The 10,855-nt window shown below is 48.2% G+C and overlaps 1 long non-coding RNA gene across 16 annotated transcripts in view; it reads left to right on the top strand.

Annotated features, from left to right (window-relative positions):
* The first annotated feature begins 50 nt into the window (after nt 1-50).
* LOC106032884 (uncharacterized) overlaps nt 51-10,855 on the top strand; it is a 38,802-nt gene continuing 27,997 nt past the window's right edge. For 14 of the 16 annotated variants that reach the window (XR_010834932.1, XR_010834926.1, XR_010834930.1 and 11 more), the window contains exon 1: nt 51-10,343. This is a non-coding gene — a long non-coding RNA (uncharacterized lncRNA). The remainder of the gene's footprint in view (nt 10,344-10,855) is intronic. The other 2 variants (XR_010834934.1, XR_010834933.1) reach the window with 2 other exon arrangements.

Raw genomic sequence — 10,855 nt, 5'->3', positions numbered from 1 at the left:
CGGCTGCGCGTGCACCGCGCCCCCCGCCCGGGGCTGGAGGTAACGGCGGGGCGGGGGGCGCCGGCTCCTCCTCTGCCGCCCCCCTCTCCCTGCGGCTGCACCCCCCGGCGGGGGATGCGGGGTGGCTGGGGGTGGGCGCTGCCTCCCCCCCGTGGGCGCTGCCCCCAGTAGGCGCTGTCCCCCCACCCCCCCCCGTGGGCGCGCCGCGGCCCGGCGAGGTGGGGAGGGGGCGAGCGGGGCCGGCAGCTCCCGGGGGCGAGCGCGCGTCCTGTGGGGCCGCCGGCCTCTGCCCTGCCCGCGGACCTGCCTCGCTCCGTTCGCCGCTGCACCGGCACGGCCGTCTCGCTTATGCGGCAGCCCGCGTGTTTTGCTGGCGGTAGCTACGTGAAAATGCCGGTAAAACCTGCAGCTGTGTTTCCGCGTGGTATGTGCAACGTGTAGATTTATTTCGTGGCTCTTTTGAGAAGATGAAGGAGGTAGGGTAGAGCTGCGCAGCTCCCACGAAACCACCAGGAGCAAGATGTCCTGCTTAATGGAAGTGAGGCGTTTTATGTTGCTGTCCGCAGCTTTGCAGCTTATTCCTCGTTTAGCTTTTCGTAAGCCCCATTGGATCCCATCCTGGCTGCACTGCAGGCAACGTGAGACAGGCCCTCGGGGTCAGATTTTCAAATGATCTTTAGCAAGCTACTGCTATTCTGCTGTTAGATATTGGGCTCCCTGAAAACCTTGCCCTAACTGTGTGCTGAGAGCTCTGCAACATCCTTGTATGCTTTGGTTTCTGTTCAGCAAATGGAGATTCTCTCTTAATTCTCAGCTGGTACAGAAATGGCTACAGGCTGGGGCTTTGTGTGCATGGTCCTTCAGGATCCAGGCAGGCAGGTTGCTTTACAGTGAAAATGGATGAAGAATAATGATGTATTTTTAATACATGAGAACAGTAATCTTCAGAGTACAAACCAAATCCCATTTCCTGTTATATTTATGGCACATATTTAAAAGCTTGCACAACACTGAAAAAAAGGGTCCGTGTTATTTATTTAGTGCTAACATGAGCATTGTACGTTTCTGCCTCACAGAAAAGATTTCTCTTCAAGAGTGTGTGCTCAGAGACTGACTGTTTAGTTATGTATATGTTTGTCTCTGAGGGCAGTGACCTTTCCAAGTGGGAGCAGTGTTCATGGGTCATGGGCAAATGCAATTTAACAAGGAAAGGACAGAAGAAGGACAGCCTCTAAAGAACAGCTTATCTGAGTGGTACACAAAATATTAGACATCAAATATACAAGACTGATGCTTTCTTTTAAGAATAAACAGAAAATGTTTGTTGAGAATGTTGCTTTGTTATTGGTAGTATTCTTTACAATGTAGTTTTTGAAGGTTGGACACGCCTAGGAATTCCGTCTGATTTTGAAAATTAGCAAATAAATGGGGAATATAAGGAAAAGCGATTTTAAGAAGCTTATATAAAGGGAAAAACCACAAAAATAACATCTTGCTGTATTTAGTGCTGGAAACCAGCTCAAAGCTGAAAGACTCAAATGTCTGAGCAAAAAATCTGCTCTGATTTTTTCAGTGTGTTTTTCAGCAACAGCATCTGCATAAATTTTAAGCCTTGATTTGAGTTTTGCAAACGTGCTGTAACATTGCAGTAATGTGAGAGTCAAGCATCTCAGAGCTAAGGCTTTTATATCTGAATACTGAATTCTCTACTTCAGGGTGATACGTACAATAAACGTGAGGGAAGACCTCAGCTGCAGTACAGTAATCATCTCCCCGCGAGACCCTAACTGCCTGCATGGCAGTTGCAAACTACTACGTAGTAGCAAAGAACGCTGGTGGGCTGGTGCTATAATTACATAGAAGTTACAGGCAAAGCCCAGCTAGATGGTATGCTCTTAACAAAGCACTAGCTGTAAAACAGCGAAGAGGAAATAAGAATTATTATTCATCTGGGGGGGGGTGGAGGGGGAGGGAATGGTGTCTAGCCATGATTCTGGGGAGAGAAAGTTGAAGCTGCAGAGCTCAGAGTATTGCTACATGTTGCATAAAGTCTGTAGGCACGGAATTCTGAAATGGTGAATCTTTCTGAGTTAATCCATGTCTCCTTTCTCCCTCTATTTCTGACTTCCCCTATTGGGCCAGTTCTTCCCTATGGACAGGGAGGTTTCTGCTAGAGCTTATCATGTTTGCTGTGCTCAGGCACGTGAGGCTGCTTTGCGCTGGAACTGAGCGTGGATTCCTCCAAGCTGCCGTCCCTGTTCGTACCAGCTGGCCCTGGTTTGGGTCAAGATTCCCAAGCTGCACTGTGGGTCTCTGAAGCAAAACTCCTTGGAGAGGGCAATGTGCTCCTGCACCAGAGCCTCCTGGCGCTTTCAGCTTTCCTTTGCTGACAGGAGGAGCCATGGGCGCACGTGTGGCTGTGCATGTCCCCAGAGCCCCAGAGTGGGCACGTGGGGCTGGGCTGTGTGTGGGGCCAGCCTCAGCCCCGCTGCTGGCCTGGTGCTCATTGGTGGTCCTCCGATCTCCTTGTCCTCTGTAAAATCGTTGTGCTACTGCCCGGAGGGATGAGGCTGTCCTCACAGAGGGTTCTGTGGTGTTGACGAAGGGCACCAGCAAGGGACTTCACGTTACCATGGTGTGATGCTGGAAGCTGAGGCTCTAGGAGAAATACCACTTATCCTGAGACTTGTAATATGTTTATACGTGTTTGCAGTGCCAGTGATACAGAGCTGGCATGCCTTTTTTTTTTTTTTTTTTTTTGTGCAGGAAATTAATAGCTTATTCATTTCATGCCCATTTAAACCCTGAAATTGATGTAGATTTCTGAACGTGATTTCTTTGCTGGGATGATTATAGTGCTGCCACAACTGCATTGCCTGTAGAGTAAATTCCTTGATTCTTTTCTTGCTTATCCTTAGAAAAGCCAAGAAGCTGCATATGTTTTGTGATAGAAGCTACATCCTTATTTTCTTTAGGGCTTTGCATTACTTCGGCTGTCAGGTTCAGACCATATTATTTGTTTTACTGAAACTGCATGTAGCAACAAAATATTTGTCCAGTTTATGCTGCCTGTTCCTGGAACCTCCAAAATCTTTTTCCTTCCTATTGAAGACAGAAACACTCATCTAGCTGTTTGCTTTGCAGTCTTTTTGTCCTGCAATTAGTAGATCTATGATGACATGCACATTGCAACCCAGAGTTAGTTATTAGGGATGTGGATTTGGTTATTTGGATGGAAGCCAAATTCGAAGAGGTGCTGAGACATTCAGCTCTTTGGTAGTAGCAAACACTGAGAAGTGTTCAGGATTTCCTCTTTTAAATCACAAGCAGCAGAAATACAACTCTCCTCATGTGCCACCACCTTATTCAGTGCTCTCTTTGGATTACTGCTGCCGCCCCCCAGGTGATAAGGTTTCACCCGTTGTTGGTACCAATTAGTGCTGATTAACTCAGCAACAGGCTACAGAAAAATGACATCTGAATCGGGCGTTTTGTGTCCCGTGCTGTTGATTCCATAGAGCAGATGTTACCAGTGGCCTGTGCACGTCACAGGGCAGACATCCGGGGTGTCTGCGTGTGCCCAAAAGAGGGGAACGGGGCTGACTGGGGGGCTCTGGGGTTGCTGGTGGCTCGTACCTTCCCCCCAGCTGTGTGCAGCAGCGATAACGCTGCATGAAGGAGCCACGCGTGTAACCCAGCCCTGCACAGGAGCCTTCCCTGGGGGCTCAGCGTGGTGCACACACGCAGCCCGCTTCTGAGCGCACGTGGGGCTTCAGGGCTCAGGAGCTGGGTCTGCCTTAGAGGAGCGTCCCTTGCTATCCAGCCTTTATTTGTTTTCCTGGCCTTAAAAAAATAAATAAAACCACATTTCCCCTTCCAGCTGGGCGTGTTAAATGGAGCACTCTAAGTGAGTGACTTCAGGGTTTTTGGTGTGTGGATCAGATCTCGTTTTCTCCTGCATGCAGGCAGAGCTCCTCGAGCCCTCTCTGGTGCCGAGGAAGCGAACGCTGCCACAGCTCACTGTGGGGAGAGCGATTTTCCTCTGGGCTTTCAGGTTTGTGCTTTTCACAAAGTTATCATATGGAGACTTAACAAAGTGACATAAGCTAAGTCCTGGGGCTCGCTTGTGCTCAGGGGGCAGGCACTCGCTGAAGGTTTCTTCCTCCCCGCTGCTCTGCTGCTATCTCGGGCCTGGGGCTGGGCTGGTGGGGAGCAGCCGAGCGTCGCCCGCAGCCGCTGCCTGGGCTCGCTCGCGGAGGATCGCGCTGCACCGCGGCGCTCCTGCCCTGCCTGCGCAGAGTGCGGGCTGGCAGGGCTCCAGGGTGGGCGTGGGTGTCCTGGCCAAAGGCTGGTGGTTTAAGGAAATGCAGGGTTCCTAATCTGCCATCAGAAAAAAGCAAATATGCAGGCAATTTAGCAAAGTGAAAGTGCAATTCCCCAGGGAATGCATAAATTAAGCTCCTGAGACGTTGTGAATGTTTAGCCATGTTAAATCTTTGGTCACTTGGCATTTTACTATCTTTAAGCTGGATCAGGAGCACATGTGTAGGCTTTATCTGCTGAGGTTTTCGTGTGCCTACAAATCCCTTCTGGCTGACGTTCGCAGCCTTATGGTAAGACAGCACACAAGCAGCACCCCTGCATGGAGCAGCAGCTGATTCTGTATCTAAACTGACACTGCATGTGCAATTTCCTAATTTGCTTGCAGAATTGCAGTGGTTTTAAACTGTTACAGAGGAGGTTTTTAAATCTGGCCTTGCCTTGTGAAATCAGAGGATGCCCTTATGGGTAGTTTGGTAACACAAGGAGGAGAACTTTTCCCTTCTTGTTATTTACTTAACCATTTCTGCGTACATTATAAGAATGGAAGCTGTAGATTAAATTTTCCTATTAAAATAAGAAAAGGGAATTGCAGTTTCTTTATCACCTAACTCTTAGAAATGGCTCATAAAACCTGAATGGCCGGATCTTTGCCTTTTAATCCACCGAGATGGTATTTCCCAAGCATGGAAACGCACCTCTGCAAATCAATCCTGGGCAGCATCGCGTGTTTCTGATGCGTTTGCCTGTGATGATTTTAACCATAAGCAGAGTAGGAAAAGTCAGGCCTACTGATGTATCGCATCAAATATTGTCACGTATGCCAGGTAATTTGTGTGAATGTTGCTGTAAGAATACTCCTCCTCTGGTGCATTGCTAACAACAGTTACGGGGCCTGGTCTGTGATACCTAGAAGTAAATAAGAGGGGGTAGGTGGGGAATGACAAAAACATTGGCAAAATGGTGATTGCTACACTGACAGCTCGTGCTGTCGCTTACCACAGCCTGCACTAGGGCTGTGTGGAGATGCCAAACTGAAAACAAGTGCCACGAAACAGATGCCAAACAAAGTAAGGTGCCTGCTTAGATGCAGGGATAGGAGGATGGGGTGCAGCTCTTGCAGGCTGTTTGTGAGCCTTTTTGCCTGGCAGAGCTGGGAGAATCGGAAGTGATTGAGCCTGTTGCTTGCCCAAAAGGTACTGCTTCTCATGAGTCCCCTTGTGTAGCCCAAAGAGGGATGGGTGGATGTTGAAGCAGGCCCTGTATTTCTGGTGGGCGAAGGGGAGTACCGGACCCCTTCCCACAGGGAGCACGAGAGCGTTCCCGAGCTTTATCTCGCTGTTATCTCGCTGCCTTGAAGCGCCGCAGCGTGCAGCGGGGGCCTCTGTCCGGAAGCCCGGCTCCCTGGCACGAGGGCAGCGGCATCCCCTCTTCTTCAAATTACTTCATAAACATTGCAATCCACCCTGGAAGTGACTAGGCATCATTATCTCAGTTATAAATGGGGCTATCGCAGTTGTCCGCTTCTGCGGCGCAGATGAAAGGTCTGGGTTTCCTCCTGCCTTATCAGGCACCTGTTGCTTGCATCCAGACATTACTCACATCCTTTAAGTCACATCTTGTTTTGCATAATTAACGCTGGCTGTGCTTCATTTCCTTCCTTCCCGTGCAGTTTTGCTCTGTGGCCTTACCTGGCTGTGGAAACATTCAGTTTTATTTCTAACCCAAGGAATGGGAAGCAGCTTTGGCTTCTGGGGCACGGGCCCATGAAAGATGAGGACGTCTCAGTCTGGTCTAAAGGATGCGTTTCAGTCTTGAACTGGTGTTGTGGCAACAATCTGCTGTGTGAAGTTCTGTACCCGTTCATTCAGAATGGTTTAACAGAAAATAATGAAGCAAACCTAACCAACATTCTGTGCAGCAAACACCTGACGCAGTAGGGAAGCTGTGCCTTCCTTCCCAGAGGGAACACGGTGCCTCAGGAACGTGATGGGTGCACCCCAGGGTATCAGTGAGCTCCCGAGGTGCTTTGGGATGACACCAGTGGGAAAGGAAAGATTTTCCAAAGCGTGTCCTTGTTGGTTGTTTTCAGGTGACTTCCAGCACTGACACCTGCCTCGTAGCAGCAGCCCGTAAGTGCGGTGTTTGAGATGGGAACCATTACGCCAGCACTTTTGCTTTCTGCAGTAATTCACCATTGACTTTTGTTTTGTAATTCACTTCAGCTTTTAATATCTATTGACCTGGTTCTACATGAATAATTTAGTGTTTATGAACAATTGTAGTAACTGAACCCACGCCATTAACTAAACCATGAGCTCAGGGAAGTAGGATAAAAGTTCATAAAATGTAAAATGAACACTAAGGGGCCCACCACAGACCTGAGCAGAATTGTTATTTTACCTGTAATCCCGAAGACCATTTAGCTGCTTGGTGTTTAAGTGACAGAATCATGTCGGCACATCTAGGTCTCTGGGTCCATGCAGTTAACTGGCGTTGGTACAATAAGATTCCCAGTTACAGCACTGGGATTATTGGTTTGTAAGCCTGAAGTATGCAAGTTTTCTGCAGGATCAGGTGGTATAGTTCTTTATTTTTTGCAATTATATCTGACTTGCCTGGCATCTTTCATTCCAGCTGAGCACACTGTCTTTTGCACTTGCTTTTCAAAATGTTGCCAGTTTGAAGATGTTTGCTGATTCGTTTCCTTTCTTTAGAGGATACCAGGCTGGTTAATGTTTGCTGCGTGCTGGCTGTCTCCTAGTATCAAAATCTGACCTCAGTATATCAGCAATTTGCAATTCACTAAGATGAAAAAATCCATTGAGGTAAGTGCAAACTCTGAAGTTGGTACCTCACCAGAATAATGGTTTTAGATTCATGGCTATGTGTAACTGTAGTTTGCACAGCTAGAAGTCCTTGGGGGTAGAGAGCAGATACGAGCTGGTTGTAATGAATAAACAGGATTCTCTGCTGAAGCTGCTGTGATCTTTCCTGCTGTCCAACTGGCAGAATAACAAAGCGTGTTATCAGACAGAGACTCTGTAAATCTTAGATATGGATTTTCCCATCATAGGCTCCAGACCTGAAACTGGATCCACTCAGCACCGGCGGAAGGGACTGGGGGTTATTTAACAACCTGCAGGACTCAGCCACTTGAGAGTGGATTGGTGAGAGCCCCATGGGAAATCTTTCCAAGTGTTTCGGGTTGAGTAGATCATCTCAAGGACCATAAATTGTGAATCTTTCTATTTTTTTCCCAGAATATTTATTTACAGTTCAGGTCAATAATCTCCAGAAATACAATTCTGCTTACAAACGAAATTCCTGGGCTGCATTCCCAGGCATTCCCATGTGACTTGAGCATTTTTAGCAACAAAATGAACAAATGCAAACATATTTTCAGGGCAGTGGAAGTGTTGCTATTCCCATTCTCTCTGTGTGCCTGGGAGCCTCGACCCCAGGTCTTATGAAACTCAGCAGCAACGAGGTCCCTTCTGCAGAGATGCATCCCGCATCGAGACGGAGCCTGCAGCCTCGTGGCTGGTCTGTGCAGGGCAGTCGTGGGGACATCGGCCACCCAGGTTGTGAGAGCTGATGCATATATATATTTAAATGCAAAGGAAGAATTGAAGCCATCAGCCGGTTACCTGCTAGCACATCTTTCTCAGAAACCTATCAGTTTACTCGTGACTAAGAAAATGAATTTTCATGTGGAGGAAATTGTGTTCTCTGACAAACAAAGCAACATTGTGGAAAATTACTGGTGTTAAAAGTCATAGTGACCATAAGGCAGTGCTTTACAAGCCTTTTGGTGTTCATCTTGCTATAGCAGGCCAGTTTGATTGTGAAAAATCCAAGTATTGGTATGGTTCTCACTTCAACACTGGCCTGTAAAGAGAGCTAGAAATTAGAGAAAACAGCCTGATAAAATACTGCCTCCTTCCCTGAAATTCTTGTCAATGCTCAGTTATGTTCTGAACAGAAAGCTAGAACGCCTTCCTGAAAAGCTGTGTGAATTTTCACTGCAAGGCTCCCTTTGGAACTGCTGTAATTTTCACAAACTTAAGTTTATGAAAAATAAGCTTAATTTTCGTAATTTTCATAAGCTTAAGTTTGTGAAACTTAACTTTATGAAAGTTGTAGCAAAAAGGGAGGTGTTTAATTCCAACTTAGCTACTGCAGTAGTTAGCAGCATTTCCGTTAACTGGTTTGTGTTGCTGCTGAGGTTAAGGTTTAAAATGCGAGAGCTTTACTGGGGATGGTGTCGGCGCTCTGCAGCTAACTAGGTGGCAGGCTGATGGAAAACAATATTTTTGTGTACTGTAGAACCATTCTGTATTGCAGGTCTCTGCTGCTTCCACAGGACTGCTGATGATTAACTGTATATCTCAACCATCACTGCTCCTGCCCTGTAACACTAATGTGGTTTGGTGTGGCCTCCGTTTCCATCTCCATGCAATATTTTTTACTTTTTTTTGATTTCGATGTGCATATATAATACATATTATCATAGAAAAAGGACAAAAATGTGACCTTTCGTTAATGACTTATAACTTCTGAAATACATTTCAGGCTGAAATATTCCTCCAGGTCAAAGTTCCTCCAGGAAAACAACCTCGCTCAAGCAACTGGTGAGGGTTTGTTCCGCGTTGCCGTTCCGCAGGCTGACCGGTGTGCGTTCTCCTCCTGTCCTTCGGCTGCCCGAGGAGCGCCGTGGCAGGCGGGCGGCCTGTTACAGGCTGCAGCAAACGGCTCCCGCAGCGAGCGGCCGCTCAACGCGCAGTGCCTCCTTCCAGCTGCGTCTCTCGGTCCGACCACCTGTACTGCCCGTGGCACCACCCGGCTTTGGCACAGGTAGCGTTGTGCCGTGAAATCCAGCAGCACCCCGCTGTCTTTAGGAGTTTTTTTTTCCAGCTGGGCTGCTGGGGGGAGCCGAGCCCTTGCGGACGCTGATTTAACTCGTTTACAAACACGACCTCAAAGTGAAGCAACCGAGGCTTTTTGTCCTCCTGGGGCTGCTGCTTGCTCTGCCCTGTGCAGTGCAGGGAGCCCCAGCCCAGGGCCAGCCTGTCCCCGCGGCACTGCTCCGCTCCCCTTGCTGCCCGTCATTGCCTGGGGTACGGCGGTGGAATAAAACTAAGCCAGCCCTTCCCTCTTTGAAGCATTGCTGGGCGTTACGGAGTCACATACTTGTAAGTAATTACCATATTCTAACACTTAAATATTTTCCTGTCTACTTTCCTCCTATCCCTGCTTTGAAAATACCCAGGTTATATCCGTTAAAAAGTCATAGACTGGAAAACATATGATTTCAAAAGAATTTTTTTTTAACACTTAAAAAACACTTCTCTTTGTGGCCTTAACCTGTTACCTTTCACAGAATTTACTTTTTTTTTTTATGAACATCTCCGATGCTGTATATCACAACGTTATGACAGCTCTGCTGGACCACGGCCAGCAGTCCGTGCTGTCAAAATGCCCATCAGTTCCAGTCATTTTGCATAGTGAATGCCATGGTAATGTGGAAACTTCAAACAGCAACAGGAAGAAAAGTAAATGTTTAATGATTTGTCTTTAACAGATCTTGAAAAGCTTTTCTGCCTTGCTTTGTTGCTTATGAGATCTTTTTTGGACACCATGTTCTTTTTTCTCCCCGGTTCCTGGTTTTCTTCAGAGTTTTTCTTTTTTTCCTGCGAGTCAGTGATCTTATTGATGTTAGAGACTCGCTGCCCGAAGACGAGCAGTCTGGGCAACAAAGTTCAGGCAATGTATTTCCTCTGCCCAGTGATTAGTCCTGCTTACTGACAAACAGAAGCAGATAGCATTTGAAATTAATATTAGCTTGCTTTTGCAAGCCCTGTTTTCCTGACCTTGAGGCGGAGAGGCTGGGAAGCACCGCATCGATCCGCGGGCGGACGGCAGGAAGGAAGGCGCTCAGGAGCGCCTCTGTGCTCAGAGAAACCCGAATACGAGCGAAGGGCTGCGTGGGGAGCCGTGGTGCAAGCTGCTACCATTTGGAGGTAGGAAGTGGTCAGCTTTGTATCTCCTTGCCAGAGAAAACTGTTCAATATTTGAATGCAATATTGACGTTAAGGTTTGGAGGAGGATGTGCAGAAAGGAGGAGACGTGGGGCTGCAGGGGCAGTGGGGCGAGCAGCCAGGGGTGCCTGCAGCCCCCAGCTCGCTCAGCTCTGGAGCCTCCCTGCTCAGCTCCCCTCGTGCTGCGGGTGTTTCCTCGCTGTTACCAGCAGCTCTGCTCCCAGGCCAGCTGTGGGTGTCCCTAATGGGCTGTCCTGCCCTCCCCCTGCTCTCACTGCCAAACCCTTCTCAGCAGGTGTAAGGATTTCCCTGCGCCTTACAATCTGTGTCCCTTGCTGTGCTTAACACCGCTACATCTTGTTCACCTCCCACTGGCTAGCGGAGGCGATGGTAGCACCCTCTTGTTTCTGTCCCTTGTTGGTTTTCTGTTTTTTTGGGTGGCACACGGGTGGTTTGCACACAGCTTCCTTCTGCAGCGAGAAGCTCGGGTGGGC

This window comes from Anser cygnoides, chromosome 14 (assembly GCF_040182565.1).
Source record: "Anser cygnoides isolate HZ-2024a breed goose chromosome 14, Taihu_goose_T2T_genome, whole genome shotgun sequence".
Classification (NCBI taxonomy): Eukaryota; Metazoa; Chordata; class Aves; order Anseriformes; family Anatidae; genus Anser; species Anser cygnoides.
This window is presented reverse-complemented; position numbering and strand designations above follow the sequence as displayed.